General features: G+C 40.7%; 1 protein-coding gene across 11 annotated transcripts in view; it reads left to right on the top strand.

The window, feature by feature from the left end:
• The window catches only part of pou3f3b (POU class 3 homeobox 3b), a 184433-nt gene that overhangs the window by 139533 nt on the left and 21433 nt on the right, over window positions 1-23467 (top strand). Inside the window, exon 9 of one of the 11 annotated variants that reach the window (XR_005638396.1) lies at window positions 15571-15671. The exons of 9 other annotated variants lie outside the window; for them this stretch is intronic. The gene's annotated coding sequence lies outside the window, so the exon portion shown is untranslated. Of the gene's footprint in view, window positions 1-15570; window positions 15672-23467 lie in introns of those variants that run through there. One more of the 11 variants, XR_005638406.1, reaches the window with a different exon arrangement.

The following is a 23467-nucleotide window of genomic DNA, read 5'->3' as shown; positions in this document are numbered from 1 at the left end:
GGGACGATGTGTCACTGAACTCAGTTTGGTCTCCCAAGACAGAGTGTGTGTACTGTAATGTGGCCAGAATCAACACTAATGCAGCGCAAATACTGTGTACGAGTTGAATCACTACGGTTATCGTTTTACTGGTGGTTCTAGATCACAGTTCATTAGAGGTCGTGGTGAACAGCTCTGTGTACAAAGCGTCGGACTTTAACACCAGAGGCTGTGGCTGTATGCTTTCTGTCTCCTACCAACTGTCAGCGTTGGTTTCTTTAAACTGTGACCACGGCCCTTCCGTGTCCTTCACCAAGTAGTTTTAGTTGTTTGACGTTGAACGATAGATGTGACAGATGAGGAAACGCTTGTTTAAATAAATTCCTCAACGGTCAATGCATTTTCAAGAAGCCACTGACAATAGGGTTGCCAAATCAGAAAATACGTACATTTTGGAAGGTAATGCCAATTACATCTGTGGTGGTAACCCAAGGACATATTCCTGGTGGACTACTCTGTAACATGAACACTATTTTCTACTGTTTACCTCCTGTTTACATTGGGCAGTCTTTTGGCATTTGATAAGCCTTCAAAACGCAATTTACTCCAATTGGATTTCCTGGATCACATTTCATTGTCTCACCAGTGTCTTGGCTGAAGTAAGGCAGAGCTGTTTTCGGTCTGAATTCCAGTTTAATATGTCCTAATAAGCCCCAAGGGGATCCAAGCAGACTTGCTATCACGTAAAAAAAGATAAAAGATAAAATCAGAATCACCAATAACATGTTACAACCCTCTCAGCTCACAGAAGAACTTATGAAAATTAATAACTTCAAAAAACTAACCTCCCGGCTATATACAATGATTTCCAACATAAACACAACAATAACACTCCCAACAAACAAGTGGGAAGCTGATCTGGTCTTCTCTCCCAACCCTGAATACTGGGAACTAATCTGTAAGAATACCTTCTCCATGACCGCTAACACAAACCTGTAGCTTATACAATATAAAGTCATTCATAGGACTCACATCACCTAAACTTGTTCACAATGCACCTTAGGTAGCACAGACGATTATCCTCACGCCATGTGGCTCTGTCAACCAGTTCATTCATTCTGGATCACGGTCACCGAGACACCACCCTGAGCTACAGAATCCCATCTTCTCCAACACTCTGTCTTCTTGGTGATATCTCCGAAATCCACATCCCGCAAAAATTCAGAAATCCGTTGTTCATTTCTCTAGCTGTCGCTAAAAAAGTAGTCCTCCAAAACTGGAAATCAAAGAATTCTTGCTACATCAATCACTGGACAAATTTAATCTCAGAATACATCTCAATGGAAAAACACAATGCACACAGAAAGAAGCAAATGTCAGCCTTTGAAGATACCTGGTCCCCATTTCTAACATTTCTTTTCATTATTTCTCCCTTACAGTTATCACTTTACTCATACACACATACACACACTAGCAACACCATCCACACTTATGCATAACATGTTTTTCCAACTCCCTTCAAACACGAAAACCGTGATCAACCAAATATGAATCGTAGATTATTCTACCCAATTACTAATAATACATTCTGATGTTTGTCAACTGTTCTGTCCAGTCCCGTCTTGTCAGTTCTGTTAAAAAAAAGACTTGCTATCACGTTGTGGCAGAAAAATTGCATCTTTTGTTGAGGCAAGGTGAAGTGTAAATTTTAATTTACCGATACCAATTTTAATGTTCTCTCTCTCTCTAGATGGGTTTGTTTGGGTTAACCGCATTTTGAATCCAGTCTGATTATCTTCTGGTTCTGGTGGTTCTTGCGTCCCTTTCCAATCGGGTTTCTTTTAGATGCACATTGTTTTTGGATAGGTTTTCAACTAATCCGAATGCCAATGTTACTGGGTTCAGTTGTAATGTGTTGCTAAAAATTCTATGTATGTCGACCCAGAACAACATGTTTCAAGTGTTATCAAACCCTTGAAAACACTTGAAAATCCTGCTGCTTTTGTTACTCACAAGTATAAATATATAACATCAAATTAAAATCCTGCTGCTTGTCTGCATGTATAGAAAAGCTACATCTTGCTTTCTGAACACAACAACTAAATTAGCTGATTTAACCAAAGCTGGCATTAGGCTCTACACCGCGAGAGTGAGCTTGCATGTTTTTTCTTTTTCAGATATTTGTAGTCTACATTAGCATGCAGCCAAAGCAGCCTAGTTCTCCCTCTGTGAGGAACTCAACATCATCTGAGCTGGCTGTAGCTGCGGGCGAAAACAACAAGGCTTTAAACGCACCCTGTCGAAGAAGAAACGCTTTCCGTCTCTTAGAGCTCATTCTAATCGCGTGCTTCCTCTTTTTGTTGCTCTGTGTGTGCGTTTGTGTAAACCCCTCGCTGTTTGTGAGCTTTGCGACACTGCTGGGTGCTCTCTGCGTCTGCTCCCTGGATATCAGGCACCCAGGGAACCTCAGAAGCAGGCATTACCAGTTAATGCACCTCTGAAGAGAACGTCTGCACTTAAGACAATTATTCCACAGATGGGTGGATGTGTGTGTGTGTGTGTGTGTGTGTGTGTGTGTGTGTGTGTGTGTGTGTGTGTGTGTGTGTGTGTGTGTGTGTGTGTGTGTGTGTGTGTGTGTGTGTGTGTGTGTGTGTGTGTGAAGGAGAGACAAAGAGAAAAGGGTGAGGGAGACAGACGGAGAGCATGATAGGAAAATAGAGGGAAGAAGAGCGTTCTATGCCTTTTGCGTTTCATTCTCCTCTGAACCAAAATCCGTTTTCCTCACCTCTCTTCTGGGTTCACGACATTTAAGGTTTATTTTCAGGGCCTTGCAATCGCACCTTTTTTGCAACAAAGTCAGCAGTGCACACACACCTTTTCTGGCTATCTCATTTTTGTAGAATTGGCTGCGTCTTCTGAAGGCAGGTACACACTTGTATCTTCAGTCGTAACCAATTCTTTCCAGAAGTAGAAGAAAACCACATTGACGCAGCTGCTGTCAACTTAAAGAATAAGAACTGGTCCAAATATTCTGATTCTCAGAGGCTTCTGACCTATTCTGGGCACCAATTATAAAATGTCTGGTTTTAATTGCTTTGGCCACTATCTTAACCAAATTAGGCCGTGTGCAACGTGTCTTGCTACCTGATGCAGCGTCCCATTAGGACTCAGTGTGCTGTAGTCCAACACCAGTCTGTGCTTTCGGTTTTTGTTGTTGATAGCGCTGTAAGCCCACAGTCTGCTTGCATCTTGATAGGGTTGTGCTCGATTGAAGAAATTCTTAGTCGACAAACACTCATTCACTTGTATCGACTAATCGATTAGTTGATTTAATCGACAGATCTGTAAATCAGAGTTTCTCCGCAAAGAGTCATGCAAAAGCATCACTTTAATTCTTGTGTTTACCAGAGATGTGCCTGTATGTTTCTTGGAAATAAGTCATTTATCATGAAAAAAGCATAAAACATGACTAATCGACTAAAGAAATCTAAGTTGACTAAGACCAAAACGACAGATTAGTCGACTAATCGACTAAGAGGGAGCAGCCCTACATCTTGATGCATAGACATCCTGTCCTTTGACACATGGCCATTGTGTGTTGCACTTAAAACTTTGAACTGTAATCTCCCAGTATCTGTAGCCGGTGCCATCTTGGATGTCCACTGAACAGTTGGCTGTGCAAAAGTATTACAAAACAATCGATCATAACATGGCAATATGGAAACTAAATGTGGTTGTGTGTTTGACTCAGTGCTAGTTTGTTCTCACATGTAGGTTTCTTTGACAGTAAATGCTGCACAAACTGTTGCTGCGGCCAAAAATTGGGCTAAACAAACTAGAGATATTTGTTGATTGGTGAGCTGTAGAGGGGCCGGTAGGTACCTTTGTGCGGTCCCCTCGGGGATCAATAAAATATCTATCTATCTGTTTCCAATCTTTATGCTGTTAGTGTTAGCTTCATGTTAACCGTACAGACACAATAGCGATATCAATCATGTCATCTAGCTTTCGGCAAGGAAGCGAGTATTTCCAGATATGTTGAAGTTGTGAGTAAAAGTTGGTTCACTCGTGATTTATGGGCCTTGAGGAAGGATAACTATTTTTCGAAAGTGTGCGCACAACAGAATTTATGGAAGGAATCAACTTAAGTTCTAAATAAGTTAGCCATGAAAGTGCTTCTTCGTACCAATGCAGTTTGTACCGTCGGCTATTGGGCAACCAATGAAGCTAGCTAGGTGGTTAGCCATGTTGTTACTATCAGTGTGATATCTCTTGATTCATCATTGATGTTATAGCCAATACCTCCTCCTGTGTCTCCTATGTGTCAGCGAAAGCAGTAAGTTCACATACTGCTCACTGACCTCCAACATGGCTGCCAGAAGGTGTGTTACACCACCCGAAAGGTCTCTACCAGGATTATTAGCGGCAAATAAAATATTCAGTACATTCTGGTTTAAAAGTTTGTTGCACTCAGCTGCCCCGTGTGTCAGCAGAACCTTCTCCCCTCCAGAGGACAGCAGGACGGACACTAACAGATTGGACCCCCCATATGTCAGGCCTGTCCCATCCTGCGATAAATAAACTGCTGGCTGCTCTGACCTCTGCTAGCACCGAACATGTGCTGCTGCTGGATTGGAAGAGCTCAGCGGGGGAGGGGGGCGTTCTTCCTCCTCTGCTCCCTCCATTCCTCCCGCTCCTACTTCAACGTTGTTTCTCCCCTCCGCCGGAGTCAGCGGTCCATCTCGCGCCGCAGATTGCCTATGACAGCCGCGCTATTTCAAGTCAGGGGTTTGAGCTAAATTGGAGTGAGCAATACCACCTGTGCCTGCTGAAGGGCCGCGCTGGTTTGCGTTGTTGCTCCGCAGAGGGGAACTGGGAGGAGGGGGGAGTGGTGTGATGGGGAGGGCATGGGGGGGCAAAAAAGCTGCTACCTGCAACCATCAAAGCCTCTTTTTCACATGCAATCTGCCCAGCTGGCTCCCCTGTGAGGACGGGTTAGCTCAGAGCAGCGCTGGATGTTTGCTTCTCTCTCTCTCTCTCTCTCTCTCTCTCTCTCTCTCTCTCTTCATCTGTCGCTCTGCTCCTCACTTTGCTCTCTCTACAGGTGTGTATCTTTCTCCCCCTACTCTCTCTCTTTATCTTCCCTGATCTTCCCAGCTCTCTCTCTCTCTCTTTATATCTCTTTTACATTTTCCCTCCTCTCACTTTTCTCACTCAACCCTTTCTGCCTCTCCTTAAAGGCTCCTTTACACTGTGAAGTTTTGAGCGGTTATGGTTAAGGATGAGAGTCAGCAGTGGTCAAAGATGTTTGGTAAATCTTTGCTTGTCGGTCCACCGACAGCTGATTTACAGCTTTGAAGACCAAAGACAGCCTTCATCGAAATTTTGGACCAAAAATGTGAAAGATGCTAAGATCCATGTCTACAAACCAACCAATCAGAATACAGCATGTAATGATGCAAAATACGCTGACTATTAAAGGTGTCTGTACAGGAATTTAGTCTATTCGGGGTTTGGTTAAAAAAGACGAGTACTCTCAGAGTGCTAATTAATATTACTTAATATACTCTAGTCTGTCAAAAACATTATTGTAGCTGTGCAAACAGAGGCCTCATGTTGACCTGGAATCAGGCAGCATTATCGCAGAGAAACAACAGAAGTAAGAATCGTTGCTTACCTCTTTTCTTTGTTTTATAGGGGAAGAAGATTTCACTTTCTGGTTTGTGATGCCATTTTTATGTTTTATGTGAGATTTCAATTTTTCCACATCCTTTTGATTTTTGTATACTTTGACCTTACTATATATATATATATATATGTGTGTGTGTGTGTGTAGAACCAAATATGCACCCTTGGTTATTTTGTATCCTCTGCTTTAGCATAACATGCTCATCTAAGGGCTGACAAAACCTGTACTATTTATCATAAACTCATGTAACTCTTCAAAAACCTTTTTCATAACCTCTAAAACACATGGTAGCCAAGCTGAAATGAACGCTGTAATTCTATTTATTTACATCTATAATTAAAATTCATAAGAAGTTCAGGGAAATTGGGGAATACAGGGTTTACTGAACAGCATATTTAAAAATACACCAAAGCCTCCAGGTGATCTACTGGTATGTGTGTTATGTTCGAAGGAAGAGAGACAAACACATTTTCAGACAGGAATAGGTTTGTTTTATTTGTATGAAACTTGTAAATGTTTGATTTGATAAAGAAACATATTAAAATGTATTTTGCAGTGTATTTTCGTGACTTGTTGAGTTGCTGACCTCAGAATAAGAGATTTACAACAGCAGGAAGTTGGCCCGAGCTTGTAGCCATGCGGTAATTTAGCTCAGCTAAAAATGTTTTTAGTTGAATGAGACGATATATTTTGATATATTTTTTATTGACGTTTGGATTTGTCAGCATTCCAAAAGCCCAGAAGGCATTTTAGTGAGTTGGATCATTAATCATAACAAACTCATACATGAACCCATTATTCAAACCCACACAACTTTATTTTTAAATTCATCATATCAAAGTTTTCAAAGATACAAAACAGTTTATCAGGCAGAATTTTAGAGTAGGATATTTTTCCATTTAACGTAAGGTACCATGATAAAACAGATCTTCGGTTATAATATTTCATTAATTTTAAGTATTATATGGCTGCGATAAATAAAAGAATATATAAAGTATATATCAAAATCTACTCATATGTCCACTTACTAGCTGTTTATGGAACTTTATACTGGTCTTCTTCAGCAAATGGAGTTGGCCCAGGAAGACCATGAGATGCTATTGAAAGCTCTGAAACGCTCGTAAGTGGACCTTTAATCTTAATTATTTAGTTTGACGTACAGTTCCCAAAAGTGAAGCGTGGACATCCAAGCTCAAAAACAATATTTTTCTTAGAATGCAGTCTTTGAAATGCTCTGAAAACTTCAAATCTTAAGAATAGTAGTAAGGACCTTTTAATTATTATATGCAGTGGTGACTGAAAGTAACTAAGTACATTCACTCAAGTACTGTACTTTACTTCAGTATTTCCATTTTTATTTATGTTACTCGTTACTATGCAGATTCAGATTAATAATACAAAATATAATCAACAAATAAAATATGAAGTATTATTATAGGTAACGGAGTTAAAAAATAACCCCGCTTTTACCAGTGGCAACATTAAATGCATCAATAATATATATTTCAATATTATATTATTCTGAAATGGGCCAATCTGCATAATGATTACTTTTACTTTTAGTGCTTGAAGTATATTTTGATGCTGATACTTTGGTACTTTTGCTTCTAAGTAAAATGTTAAATGCGTGGCTGTGGTTTTGCTAATTTTTCTGAAGTAAAAGATATGAGTACTTTGATCACAAACGACTAGTCAAACTGTCCCTTGCAGATAGAATTAGCACGTCTTAGCTTCAGATTGGCTGATGAGAGCAAGCTGGCAGTGTGTGGGTGTGGGGGGGGGGGTGCTGGGGGAGTTTAGGCTCCATCCTCCCCCTCCTCCTGGGCAGGATACAGTAGGCATCATTTAGTGGGGAGAGCGGTGGAAACAGTGTGGGGTTAGCCACGGGGTCGCCACACTTACTGCATGGCCGAGCTCATTTCCACTGCTGTCCACAGCCCGGGCTTCCCCTCAGAGAGAGAGACAGAGAGAGAGAAAAACTGCAGCCAGTGAAATGGCTCATTCACTTTCTGATCACAGCCTGCCACTCTCTCCCTCACACACTCAAACTGACACACTTGCTGTGCACACACTCACATCCGAAGCTGTCTTCGTCGAGTGGTTATTTGCTATTTTCGTCCCTCACTTCCCCCGATGTCATGAGATATTTCTCAGCTCTGACAGTTCACTTTGTGATCGCCACTACTTACCAGACTCACCCCATTCCATTAAAAAGTGGACTTGTTTTGTTAAAGCTTTGTTAAAGCTATCCGTGCATCACGTGTCCTCGGATCGAAATGTGTTGGAAAAACTCAAAATAAACCAGTGTACATAAAGCCAGTATCACAATCCTGTTGATCCCTTTTCTCTAACTAATCTGAGAAGTACAGCTAATGATATTTCAATGAGTAAGTTGTGCCAAAGTGGGCTCTAGCTGTCACACACTGAGTGCATGTTTTTTCACAGGAACACACACACAAGCCTGTGTCTTTTCCACACCGATTTATGTGCAGGCTCCCCAAAGGCACGGCCGCTTTTGTTAACTTGTACCGCAGCCAACTCTCACTAGGACGCCGTCCGATCAGCTAAATGGTCAAATGCCTGAGATAGACGGCATTGACTTACACTAATGCTGCATGCTAAAACAGGGTTCATTCACTGTGGAATACATTTGTAGGATGGCATCGGAAGCAACAGCACAGACGTGCAGAACGTGTTGGTGTCAATTCAAACTAAGTTATTACAATATGGCATCATGGGATCCAAAAATACGGGGCTTCGACAGCTTTGGAAAATGTGTGTACCGAAATGCAATGCAGGGAGCAGCTTACAGGTTCCCATAACTTCTTACAGGCCATCAAATCAACACCTGTTCAACCTCAGAATCTCGTTGACAAAAGATATGACAAAATGAACACATTTTTAATTTATTAAGAAATGGTAGTTTTGATTAAATCCTATGAGATGAATCATACTGCTACTAGCAGAGGGAGGGATGTTTGTAGGAAACGTGTTCTACAAGCCCCCAGATATGATATGGTTTTTTTTTTATTCTTTGGGTGCTGCAGCTATATATGTGCTAACCCATTTTATGTAAAGGCTTTAGTTCAGTGTGGAACATAAAAGGCGCAGGAGGCAAATTACCTCAATTACTCCATGTAAAACATATACACCTACTGATGGACATTTGTCGGACGCATAATTATGTTAATACCGGGAATCACTTTCCAGTTGTCCCTAATCTATTTGTGCGAGAATCATTTTTTTGTTCAACTCTCTATGGGAACAATCTGGCCAAATTGTATCTATGCACGTTCCAGTTGGTTGCAGGTAGCAGAAGCAGCATATTTTGGGGGAATGTTTTTATTTCTTTAAATCTTTGTAGATTCCAGAGTGAGAGTGTCAGAGTGGTGTGAAACAAAGTGAAAATATAAATACACACTCGAGGAGCAAAAAAAAAAAAAAAGAGCTTGTAATGATATCAAAGGGTTCAGGAAGTGCCTGTTTCATTGTGTTCCTTTTTGTATTCTTATTTTTTTTTTCTTCAACTGTGCATTTTGTTTTTAAGACATTACATTCACTTGACAAAACGTCCACGCACGAGGCTCTATTCTCCGAGCTAAAAATCACTCCCACTCCGATTGTAAACTTGTCTCCGATACAGTTTCCCTCCGCTGCCCCAGTGTCTCATCCAGAGATCAATAGCACCACACACCACCACCCTTTACTCACTCTCCAGCCTGCCAGTAAGGGATTGCAGGGAGCTGGTGGGTCAATGGCCGGGTCCCGGTCGGTTGATGGCCGTTCGTTAAAGAGCGGTCGACACAGCGGGGCTCGGTGTTAACGGTGTCAGCCCTGATACTCCCGCCGGGGCCGCTCTCTCTTAATGACCGGCCAATCGATAGCCGTCTGCCCTCAGCGCTGACCAATCAAAGTGACATCTCTTGTTGACACATCGAACCGGAGGGGGAAGAGGAAGGTTTAGCCAAGTCCATTCAATTTACCAACGTGTGGCTGCACTGGCGCATGACGGTGTCGCATTTTTACAGACACTAATAAAATGTTATTGATTAATTGGTAGGATATTTACAGTTTCTAGCAGGGTGATTAAATGGAAAGTGAGTGATTGTGTCCAGTATGGTGGCATATGTGAAGGTGTTTTTGTAGTACAATGAGAAATCGAAGGAAAGTAAAATAATTACTAAAGGTTTCTCGTCTACTCTGTATGCAGAGAGAAACTCTACAATGCCACTCTGGATTAGTTTTTGGCACTATTTTGTTTCTGTGACAAATTCACCTGTGTCTGCTGGTGAACTTGTTTTTTTTTCTCCCTCTTTTCTCTTTTGGGGTGAGATATTTTTATCAGCTCAATGGGGTTTCTGTTTCTCAACCGCGCAGTTTGTATTTCTGCCTCTCTGTCTCTGTGCTCTTGTCAGCTTTTGGCGTTTGTATTTGCGAATAAACCAAGAATATTTATATATAAATGAAGCCGAGAGCTGTTTGAAAGTGGTTATCATTTGGAAACGGCCCGATCTTGTTCTCTCAAAACAACCGATCCATTCTTTAAACCGTCCTGTTGTCCTTCGGGTCAAATTTGACCCGTTTTTCAAAGTTCCTAATACATAAATGGTGGTTTCTCTCAACCATATTACCCAAAAAATAACATAGATGGTTCCCTACAACACTATCCGCATGTAAAATTAAGGATCAGATCACTACTTTCATAGAGGGTGTTTGATTCCATTTTTTAGCATGTGACAAAAAAATTGTGAATGGTTTCAAAACAGTATTTTGACTAAACTTTGTCTGAGATTATTTATCAACATACATTCCTCTGAACTATTAGTCAAAATGATATCATAAGTTTAGCTTTTTTTAAACTGATACTTTATAGATATTGTTTTACGTGTGTATGTGTGTGTGTATGGGAGGGGGAGGATATTGTATGAAGCACTTTGTGCTACATGTACATGTATGAAAAGTGCTATATAAATAGTTTGATGGATTGATTGAAGGCGCGGTGTGCAGCATCATGGTTTGGTGTTTGTGTGAGTGCAGGGACAGGAAGTGGCCGTGTTGTGGAGATGAAAGGGGATTGAGGCCACGTGGCGGCGGCCACACTGGATCCTCAGTCCTCTGTGTCTGTCGCGGAGTCACCCCGTCCATCCATCTGTCCGCGTGCCCTCAAAGGGACGTTTGTCCCCCCCCACAAGGGTCATTCACACACACGCAGATAAAGATAGAAAGACGCACACCCTCTTCTGACTGGACAAACGGCCACTCGGTGACTCTGAGCGAGGCACTTCAGCACCACTTTAATCGCCTCGCACAGTGACAGTAAAGGACTTTGTTTTTTTAACGTAAAGACGTGAGACGTGAACGTAGAAACCCTTAGAGGACAAAGCAGACATGGAGCAAAGCTTCCGTTTTGTTGTTGTTGTGCGCTCGATGACATTAAAGCGAGCAAGGAAGTAGGCCATAGACAGGAACAGAATGAGACAACATACAGCATTTGTTTTGCACTCAGATCAGTGACATTTATTTGAGTTGTTCTTTTAGAGTACAGTCAAGAAAATGCATTGTCACTCTCCTTGTATCTCCAAAACATCAAACTTTTTGTGTGTTTTTAGCTTTGTGGCAAAGCGTTTCTCCCAGATAATCCAATGGGTGTTTAATAGTTTCATTACTTTAAAAAGTAGTTGCCTTTTTCTCGGCCCATAAACAAACCTTTTATGGGACACTTTATGAACACTGTCCTTCAATTTATTGAAAATATTCGAAATCACCAAATTTGGAGATGCATGGTTTTCACTGGACAGCAAGGGCGTGTAATGTATTGGATTGTTTTGCACGAGAGACCACTTTTCCTTTACTCATATTGGTGTTCTGGAGTCTAGAACTGCTGTCCAGACAGACAGAACAAAATGGCAATAAAAATGACACTTTTCTCCATGAAGAAAAAAAAACCCGCTACACTATTCAGGCACAAGGAATTCCTTCAAATACACAAGTGTGTTATGTAACATTATGACACTGTTGCAAAATTTGACATTTACCTCGACATGGATGTCGTCATGCCCTATGCACCGCTTGTTTACTTCATTCATAAAAAGCATTCATCACGTCAACACATTGTGAACGTCACATTTTCCATGGCACAAGGTTAAAAGAATTGGATAGATGAAGCAGAAAATGTCCGGTTACATAAACTGATAAGTCCCACCTCAGCTCTGCCAAAATACCTTATGAAACAGTACATGTGAGAGGAGCTGTATTTTCAGTAGGAGATGTGACAATGTGACATCATGCTGAGTGGAAATGAGCACGAGCAGAGATATATATATATTTTTTTAAATCTACCGGCTCTATCCCTGAGCTTCACTGACAAAAATGTCTTTAGGTGGTGAGGATTATGGATTAATCTATAATAACTAGTGAGGGGAAAAAGAAAGGAAGGGGGAAAAAAAAGTCTCCCGGGCCCCCAAGTCTACCACACCACCACGAGAAACACATGCCTCATCATCTAATGTTCCCGCTAATATTCCCAAATTATATCGTTTAGACCTGTATCAGCGCCGGAGAATTAATCATCGTTTCTCTGACACTGCCCGTCCCCAGAGTTCATTAAATAAACTATATCTCCCCCCCTCTAATTTCTACAAGTTCTGGAGATATCTTTTTTTTTTTCTTTCTTTCTTTTTTTTTGGTCCCTTCACCCCAAACCCCACCCCTCCATTCCTTGATAATCTGTTTATCCGTAAGTGTCACATTACATTTGCAAAGCAGCTGGGGGGACCACTGCCATCTTGTATGGAGGGGCTTGAGTGTGATTACCCGGCCTCATATTTGGCGTACACTCAGACTTGTCAAATCCTTTGATCTGAACTGTCTCCATAATCACTTCAAAAAGTCTTCCAGAGAGCGTGAGGGCTTTACAAATGGGCTTCCCACTATCACAGAGCTACTCTCTCTCTCTCTCTCTCTCTCTCTCTCTCTCTCTCTCTCTCTGTTTTCTCTCAATATCGATAGTCTCTACTTTTGTTCATGTCTCTGTCCATGTCTTTTCCTGTGCTCATGTTCTTCACTTTTCAGTGTGTGCGTGGTTGTGTGTGTGTGTGTGTGTGTGGTGTGTTATATATATGTATATATATATATATATATATACAGTGCCTTTAAAGTATTCGCCCCTTGAACGTTTCGACCTTTGCCACATTTAACCTCAAACATAAAGATATAAAACTGTAATTTTTGTAAAGAATCAACAACAAGTGGGTCCCACATGAAGTGGAACGAAATTATTGTCATTTACATAGAAAATCACTATTCTAAATTCCATTTATTTGTGATGTATAAATGACCTTGTAAGCGGGAATTAACCATATTGGTTAGCTATTTATAAAATTTCCCTTTTCACTGTGCAAGTAATATGGTTACCACTCATACGCTACATACATATCACGTCCAGAGATAACAGGGTCCTAGACAAATTGGAGGTTTTTTATCTTGTTTCCCCACCTAAACAATTGGTGGTGCTGTGGAGATACTTTTTGCACAATGCAAAAGTATGTTGTGTACACAGCTCATACCTGACAACCATCCCCACTGTAACATGTGGTGCAGTCATGGTTGGGCCTGCTTTTCTTCGCAGGGCAGGGAGATGGTTAAATTGTGGAGATGGATGAGCCAAATAAGACCATTCTGGAAAACTTGGGTTCGACCTGAGATGACATTTGTCTTCCAACAAGACATATCAACATAAAGAAAATAATTGTTCACAATAAACATATCCATGTTAGATGCCAAGTCAGTCCCTCAATCGTTATTTGTAATCTCCTCATCACTAGTCGCTGTTTTGAAGGAGAATGGGCAAAATGTCAGTTCTCGATGTGCAAAACTGATAGAGACATACCCCGCCGACTTACAGCTGTAATCGCAGCAAAAGGTGGCGCTACAAAGTATTAACTTAAGGGGCTGAATAATTTTGCACTCCAATATTTCAGTTTTTATTTGTTTAAAAGGTTTGAAATATCCAATAAATTTCGTTCAACTTCATGATTGTGTCCCACTTGTTGTTGATTTTCACAAAAATTACAGTTTTATATCTTTATGTTTGAGGCCTGAAATGTGGCAAAAGGTCGAAAAGTTCAAGGGAATACTTTCAAGTATATATGTATATATATATATATATATATATATATATATATATATATATATATATATATATATATATATATATATATATATATATATGGCTGAACGATTAATCGTTTTCAAATTGAAATTGCAATTTGAAAGAATGCGATTAGTTTATCGTCAAGGCTGCAATTGGTTTAACATTATTTATTTCTCTTATTATATTTCCTGTTTTTTTATAAGATAAATGCTGGAATAATATTACATATCACTTGGAACGCTGGCGATATCACGCTGGAAATTCATATCTATGTTCCTCGCATAAAAGATATAGAGCAGTTTTGATGGTGTCTCATGTTATAATGTTCCATGACCTGTTTTGTTACACAGACAATACTGAACTTTAGCTAAACTTAAAAAAAAAAAATTCAAATCACAAATCGAATCATAATCGCAATATTAATACGTAATCATAAGTTTATGAACCCATGCTAAAGTTGACTAAAAAGAGGAATAAAAAATCATCTTTTGGAAATTGATCTTAATGCCTTAAATAGAAAAATTAGGAAAAATCCAGCCTTTAAGGACACCAGTTTTCTTTGTGAATGAATAATGTATCGTAAATAAATAAATGTTCTTCCATAAAATACAGGGGGCACCCCTATGTTAAATTCCCATAGAGGCAGGAAGATTTTTATTTATAAAGGCCAGTTATTTTCATGGATCCAGGATACTATGTACTCCTGATAAAGTTCCCTTGGTCTTTGGAATTAAAATAGCCCCCCATCATCACATACCCTTCACCATACCTAGAGATTGGCATGGGGTACTTTCCATAAAATCATCTCTCAATTCAAATCAAACCGGCTATTAGGCTAACTGAAATAAAACCATGCCATGAAGTACATTTTGCTAAGGATACTCTTTTACTCTTCAGTCACATTTTAAAGACAGAACATGTACTTGGATTTTTTTACACTGGTGTTATGACTTGTACTTACCTAAAGGATTTAAGAACTGTTCCCGGGACAGTGTGTGGGCGTGTACAGTGTGTGATTGATTGACACCTCTGTTATCCCGATAAATGCATGGAGCCAGGTGACGTCACATAATCCCACTTTCAACCTGAGCAGAGGTGTTAATAATCAGCCAGAAGTGAAAACACCTCAGGGCCTTTAAATTACATCTTTCTATCGCTCTGTCTCCTGTGTCCATCATTTCAATTAAAGTAAGATTTATCAGCAGAACTGTTAGGATGCTTCCAGAGCAGAGTGGAGTCTGTTTAGCATACATTACTGTTTGTACAGTTTATAAAGGCATGGTAAAGGCCTCTGCCTTCCTCTTTCTCTCCCTCTCTTAGGGATGTTTCTAGGTCTGGCCTTGTGGTTTGTGTGATGGAGTTCATTATCTCAATAGCTGCATGTCTCTGACTCTTTGTGTGTGTGTGTGTGTGTGTGTGTGTGTGTGTGTGTGTGTGTGTGTGTGTGTGTTTACAATTGGGTCCAGTAAAAAGGCCTCTACTGAAACAGACAATGGTGGCCTTTTGGCATATTTTCAATATCCTGCCCTTGTTGTCTCTCCCTCTCTCATACCTGAGGCCCTCTCTCCCTCTCCATGTAGTGGATGGATGGATAGATGGAAGTGGCAACGGTGGCAGCAGGGAGGTGAGGGGGTGTAAAAGAAGCACCCCTCTCTCTCTCGCTCTCTCTCTCTCTGAGTTATGCGCTTCAACAATAGCATTTGCATATTTTTATACTCTCTCTCTGTCTTTCTGTGTGTCTCTCTCAAAGAAAACAGCCTGAAGCGTGAATTCTCCAGCAGCGGGCGTGCAGAGGAAAACGGAAGCTGGGGAGACGGCGTGTCCGCTTTTGCTGGGGGAGAGAGACCGTGCACGCACGCACGCACGTGCATGCATGCACACACACACTAAGGCCCTTACCTCCAGAGGTTGTGGATCAGGGGGAACAAGGAGGGGAGTCATAGGAGGACAAACACAAGGGGGGTGTGTGTGTGTGTGTGTGTGTGTGTGTGTGTGTGTGTGTGTGTGTGTGTGTGGGGGGCCAGGGGACTCTCCTAAAAGAGGAAGAGACAGAGAGAAAAACATTAGAATCAGATGAGGCCACTCTTAAATATTACACTATGACAATGCAAATCCGGTGGAGGAGAACAAGTACAAGTCTGTACTTAAGTAGGCTACAACTTTGAGGTACTTGTACTTCACTTGAGTATTTCCATTTGATGCAACTTTATATATCCACTCGACTACATTTCCGAGAAAAATATTGTACTTTACAACTCCACTACATCCATCCATCCATCTTCTTCCACTTATCCGGTGTTGGGTCGCGGGGGGAGCAGCTCCACTACATGTATTTGATAATTACAGATTACACCACCCTACAGGATATAAAATAGCTCCACCTCGACCAAACACAACAGGAATATGCTACTTACAAAGGAGCAGTAATAAGAATCAGATAAAATAACACTCACAGGAGCCATTTGTCTGCGTCAAGTACTTGTACTTTTGATGCCTGTTACTTTAGTACTAAAGTAACACTTTGAATGCAGGATAGTGTGGTATTAGTACATTTACTCAAGTACAGGCTCTGAATACGTCTTCCACCACTGGTTACTTAAAATTTCTACTACACTACACTTCAGAAGACAATAATGTATTTTTTTTACTTTCCATTAGCCAGATATAGTTACTTTGCAGATTAAGATTGTGCATACAAAACAAAGTGATGCATTATTATAGATGCATCTACTTGTACCACTAGCACTGTTCCATGGACCTTTTTCATAGCATTTTTTGTTTTTTTAAGAATATTTAATTTTTTTTTTAAAAAAAAGCCCAGCCAAACAGATTACCTTTAACGGTGCTTCCGTTTCATCCCGTGTCCCAGTAAGATATTTCAGTGAGTCAGCATGCACAATACCAGGACCTCTCCTAAGTGGAATGTAGCCATCATTAATGGTTTAATACCAGGACCTCTCCTAAGTGGAATGCAGACATCATTAATGGTTTAATACCAGGGCCTCTCCTAAGTGGAATGCAGCCATCAGTAATGGTTTAATACCAGGGTCTCTCCTAAGTGGAATGCAGCCATCAGTAATGGTTTAATACCAGGGCCTCTCCTAAGTGGAATGCAGCCATCAGTAATGGTTTAATACCAGGGTCTCTCCTAAGTGGAATGCAGCCATCAGTAATGGTTTAATACCAGGACCTCTCCTAAGTGGAATGCAGCCATCAGTAATGGTTTAATACCAGGACCTCTCCTAAGTGGAATGCAGCCATCAGTAATGGTTTAATACCAGGACCTCTCCTAAGTGGAATGCAGCCATCAGTAATGGTTTAATACCAGGGTCTCTCCTAAGTGGAATGCAGCCATCAGTAATGGTTTAATACCAGGACCTCTCCTAAGTGGAATGCAGCCATCAGTAATGGTTTAATACCAGGGTCTCTCCTAAGTGGAATGCAGCCATCAGTAATGGTTTAATACCAGGGTCTCTCCTAAGTGGAATGCAGCCATCAGTAATGGTTTAATACCAGGACCTCTCCTAAGTGGAATGCAGCCATCAGTAATGGTTTAATACCAGGACCTCTCCTAAGTGGAATGCAGCCATCAGTAATGGTTTAATACCAGGGTCTCTCCTAAGTGGAATGCAGCCATCAGTAATGGTTTAATACCAGGGTCTCTCCTAAGTGGAATGCAGCCATCAGTAATGGTTTAATACCAGGGCCTCTCCTAAGTGGAATGCAGCCATCATTAATGGACCTTAATACACCTGGGCTTTTCCTACTATGACAAGTCAATATGTCTGCCAAAAAGGTCTAACTGAGGCCCCGTTTACACGAAGGGAAGACGCAGATATTTTCCTGCGGTTTGGCCTCTCATTTACACGAAAACCCTGTTTTTATCACAGAAAACGATTATTTCTAAAAACTCCGGCCAAAGTGGAGATTTTGGAAAACTTCATTTGCACATTTGCATGTAAACTGAGACAAACGGAGGTTTAGAGAGAAGAGAGAAAAAAAAAAAAAAAAAAAAAAAGGACGTGATTGGTTGCTGTTGTTGCTATTGTCGGGATTCTGATTGGCTAACGTGGGCTTGAGCTTCTCGTTACACTGCCACCTACAGGTCTGGCATGCTCTTGACAGCATTGACGGCATATATACACGGGTACATATAAACAAACACTTTTCTGAAAACTGAGAGGTTGAAATGTCCGTTTATGAAAATAGCCGGCCACGTGTAAACGTAGCATTAATCAAGCCAATTGCAAACCCCTGTGTGTGGTTTTGTGTTAGTGTCTGCTCTGTGCTGCGTACTTGACAGTGTGCGATGAAGATTTCCTTGATAGAAATGTTGCTCCGTGGAATTTAATTCACCGGGTGCTATCAGTGCAGTATGTAGCTGTTTTTCTTCTAACTATCCATCTGTGCGTACGACTAAACTCGGCTCTACCTTGACCACTTTGACCATGCATCGATACAATAGTCTAATGATATATTTTAATCTCTGTCCGGTGGAAGCCATGTATCTCCGCTGTTGGTGATTTTGAGTTGTTTTAAGATACACTGAAGGAATACAATTCTATGACATTTTAAGATAAATTGATTTTTTTTTTTTTTTTAAACCTGTTGGATTATGTCACAAAGATGAGAACAGGGCTGCGTTTCTTAGCTCAAGAAAAGATTTCATTTTGGAGATGTAGTAATATACAATATATGATAATATTGCTCTGAAAGAGGCCATTCCTTATGAGTAAATTTACTTTATTACTTCATTATCTGTAGATAATACCTTTATCAAAGTACAATTTTGAATGCAGGAATGCAGGACTTGGATTTGTAAATCTTTTTTACACGGTTACAACTTTTACTAAAGTGAAAGTTGTTAATATCTCCACAAAAACTAGAAAACATTCCCCAAAAGAACTGGTCCTCCCCACGTCACTTTTGAGACCAGAAGGGACATTTTCGCAGATTTTTGAAAATATTTGTCGACGTCCACTGCCTGTAGTTCAGCCTATAGCAGGTTGACGAAAGCTTTTCCGTTTGCTGCCCTTCGATGTTTTTTTTATAAGGACTCTTGTTGTGTTCATTGTGATATTTTCTTTCTATTTATCTATTAATGGATAAGGTACCAGCAGGTTTTGGAAGTATGCCTGAATGTGAATGCTCTATATAATTTTTTGTGTCCATTCATTATACAGAAATCAACATCCATCTACTGTACTATAGATTGCTCTGGTATGATATATATATATATATATATATATATATATATATATATATATAGTTACTATAGAGGGGTTGTATTGAAGTTTAAGCTCTGTCTATAGTAATATGTGAACGAATGTTATGTATATATGCCTGATTTCATGTGGAAGTTGTTGATTGGTGCACAAAAACAGTCACCTCCTACATAAGGTGGCTTCTCAGGATGGAACACCATTTGCCTGAAGATGGTCTAGTATCGAAACGTTGCCTACTATTAAACTTGATATATTTTTCGCAAGTAAGACCGTGTGCTGGAGTTTCTTTGCAACGTTGACCTGCTTGTCCCCCTCCGACGCACCTGTCTCACGTTGTAGATATGTGACGTATTCTTCTTTACCTATTTGCTGTTCTAAACATTTGTCTGTCTGGGAGCATGCTGTGTTTTCACTTTGTTTGTAGTAAGCGGAGGAAGAAGAACAGCGCAGTTGGCGTAAGCAGCGAAGGCCCTGCTAAGTGACAACAAATGCAGCTAAGAGACTCGTATTTCAACAACAGAAAATGTATGTGAAATGATGAAACAGTTCCGCCTACACGGTTTGATTGACAGGTGATTTCTGGAAAGTGCAGTAACAGCAGTGAGCTTCGAGAGGTGGTGACAAAATGAATACATTGTTTTCATCAAAGCTGACTTGTTTTATTAAAAATAATAACTAAACATAAGACTAATTGGCTATAAAGGTGTGAATCAGCTTTTGGATAAAGAAAGTGGTAACACTTTATAATAATGGTACATGAATTATCATGAATTTATGCATGAAAAAGTATGAATTGATTCATGTAGTACTTCATGAACTATCAGTAATGTACAAGGATTAATAGTATCTCATGCATGACTTAATGCAGGAACAATATGTTAATTAATGCATCAGTTAAGGTTTTTCAATCATCATGATTTCTGATTTATTCAAAAAGCTGACCAGTCACAGCAGTATACCTTTTATTTTGAAGAATTGTAGTCTTGTAATCAAGGTTAACTAAACATTACTTTCTCATTACTTCATCATGTTTGTGGCCCATAGTTCATGAAGTACTACATGAATTAATTCATGCTTTTTCATGCAAGAAGTCATGCATGAATTCATGATAATTCATGTACCATTATTGTAAAGTGTTACCGATAAAGATCAAGATTATAACTGGGGCTCTAAGTGACCCCAACTGGGTAAAAACTCCAACCTGAGCGTTGTAAGAAATGCACCATGCCTTCCACAGTAGCAGGAGCTCCTGCCTAACCTTGAGATCGGCAATTTCCTCAAACATTTTGCGTATGAACAGACATTTAAACACCAGAATATGGATCACAGCTCTGACAGACTCCTGTCGGAGACATAGAGTCAGATTACTGGGAGAACAGAGCAGCGTTACGTAACAGTGTCATTCAGAGTGTTAGCTGCAGGTTTGGTAAATGTAGGCTAAACAGAGTTCCTGTGGCAGATACTGACAACGTATTGAGACGTGTGTGAGTCACTGTTGGGAGGATTTGTGCTTGCGGACTGCTAATCCGAAATGTCTACGACAAACGCAGCCGCGCACACCGGGGAGGACTGAATGTAAAAACACACACCAACCACAAGCGTAAACCGCTGAGAGTTGGCCATGCTTTGCTAAGCTTTTGTTTCACACCTCCTATACGAAGGTTACAGTCTGAGAATAAGACGCACAGCAGAGGAGAGAACAGCATGCTGCATGTCATTTCATTTTACATGACACCCTGCATTATCTCAAGTTCAGTCATACAAAAGAGGTGTCCCTGTGGAAGACCTTGACTTGGAGGTTGTGAGAACATAATACAAGCTTTCAGCCTTTTCTCCTGTTTTGACAATGTTGACATCCACACGAGCAGCCAAACAGTTTGAGGCGAAATATAGATTAACGCCAGCATGTGCGTTGCCATATGTTGCTTTGAAAAGTCACAAAAAAATGTGTTTTGTCCCAAATTGACAACATGCGACTCTCTCGTTAAAAAGAAACTCTATCGAGACAGAATAACCTGTTCCAATCCTCAGGACATATTTAATGTGATTCCACTCTGAAACCAAAACGCTGAAAACAAATCCTGGTTTTGAAGAAAATGCTCGACAAAAACGGGCAACAAATGGAGAAGCGCGCACACTGAGACAGTACACATGTTCACAACACAGTCGGCATCGCTGACAAACTGACAGTGCACGAACCGAAAAGCCAAAAGCTGAGAGGCATATTTGACTTGACAGTCCATGCTGAGGCAATTTCCCAACATGGTTGAATAACAAAGTTCTATTGTGCTCTATTCTGTGCCGCATGGTTTAATTCTCTTCTAACAATCATTTACACAAGCATAAAGATTCCCCTTCAAAGTAAAACAAAGAAAACTTGGGTTCTAAAACGAAAACAGAGGAAAGAGCGTGGAGTTCCCCCCCCCCCCCTTCCAGTCTTGTGACATCCACTGTTTCCTAGCCTGGTTTGCAGTCTGCACCGGGGCCTGCTGGTGAGTAATGTGCGGTGGGTGTGAGCTCAGAGGGGTCGGCGGCCAGCATGCAATCCCCTCAAAGCCGCTTTTGTGAGGCTGCTGGCTTGAACGCTCACACCAGGCCTGGACGAAGGAGGAGATAGGGGGGGGGGCGAGCAGCAGCTCTGTGAAGCAGGGAAGAGAGAGCGTGCCTGTAAGTGTGGCCAATCATACTGCTGTAGAGGCTTTTGCAGTTGTCGCACATCCAGAAATCACGTCTGGTGTCTCTACTCGAGACTTGAGTGAAAAGGTCCCGAAGAAATGTTTGACTTGTCAACTTCTGTGAGCGAGAAGGAGTTGCACCAGCACTTAGTATACTTTAAAAGAATTGTAATTATTTCACAAGTTATCAAGAAAGTTGGAGATTTTTCAGAAGATATCTCCTGAAGGTTGAGATAAGTTGACACTGAGCAACAAACACCTAATAGCTTTGTAGCTAACCAGGCTAATCAACCAAAGCAATGTTAGTTATAGCATTTTAATTTCACCCATAAAATAATAAACTCTTATTTGCATAGTACAGCGCTGCACTTTCAAAACTAAAAACATTCAAATAACAAATGATTGGGATAATGCAACTACAAAAATAGGTTTTGATTTAAAAAGATGAGCCAAAATAAAATCAAGAGTGAAATAGGGCTCAAAAATAATAACTCCTAATTCAGAAATAATTTATAAAGCTTTTCCAGAATTTGTGCATTTGCTGTTATTGCCCCCAATTTCCTGTAGTCTTAAGTCTAAAAAATGGCACCTTCTAGTAAAGTTTTGTTGCAGAATCCAGGGTATGTATGCTAGAGTCAGAACATGGAGTTCTTTTAAAAGTAAACCTTAAAAACATGGTCTGAAAACCTAATTGTGTGTCTCTGTTATGTTAAGTATTCATCTCAAAATAAGCAAGTGTTATTTATGAATAATTTAACACTAAGCAGCTCATATCATTGACTGTGTTCTGGTCACATAAACACACAACCCCAACAACCCAAACAAGTCATCAGATTTTCCTTCAAACACTGCTATGTTCTTATTGGTGCACAGAAATATGTGACATCACATTGTCCCGAACAGAGTCCCGCCCACTTCAAACCAGCGAGAAGAATACTGAAAAAAATAACTACAGAAATCTCTTGTTAAATAAACGCAAGTGTTCCGAGTTCAGCAGATAATTGGTGTGTTCACGTAGGATTGAATTGTTCGTTGTAAGAAGCTGGTTGACCAAATAAGTTTTCAGGGCCATAAGTCTGGACCACAAATGTATCCTAGAGCCAGAGCATTAAAAAAATCAACTGGAAGCAAATACAGAGATGCAGTTAGATGGGTTTGAAACCAAACAGTGAGGGTTATATAGCCTGAAAAGCAAATTCTATCAGATTAAAACAATATCAAAAATTGACCCACGGTCATTGAATCTTACAGAAGGAGCTAAAGTCTGTCATGGAGGAGCATGGTGGGCTATGCTTAACCATCTGCCCTGCTTAATCCCTCCAACATGGCCGACAGAGAGTGAATAACATCACCTAAATGCTCTCTATTGCAGTTGATATAGCTGCATGTGTGTAGCTTCCTGTGTGTGTGTGTGTGTGTGTGTGTGTGTGTGTGTGTGTGTGTGTGTGTGTGTGTGTGTGTGTGAGAGAGAGAGCTGTAAGCCCAGGGAGGGGAGGAGGGGGAGTCATTTGGAAGAAGATGCATGTAAACCCATTTCCAAACAAATGGGCCTGACTGCACGGCAACAGGGAGAGGTGCCATAAGCGTCCGGCGTGCATAATGCCCGCATGAATCAAGACTTTCCCGGCTGCCGAACGTGACCACACAAGCTTGTGTATGAATAGCACATGTCACCCGCGGCCGCATATCATCAACCACAGTCACGTACCCCAACAGCAAGCCCCCATTCCGAACGTTGAGAGCCACT

This window comes from Perca fluviatilis, chromosome 24 (assembly GCF_010015445.1).
Source record: "Perca fluviatilis chromosome 24, GENO_Pfluv_1.0, whole genome shotgun sequence".
NCBI classification, from domain to species: Eukaryota; Metazoa; Chordata; class Actinopteri; order Perciformes; family Percidae; genus Perca; species Perca fluviatilis.
The sequence above is the reverse complement of the archived record's forward strand: the minus strand, read 5'-3'. Positions and strand labels throughout refer to the sequence as shown.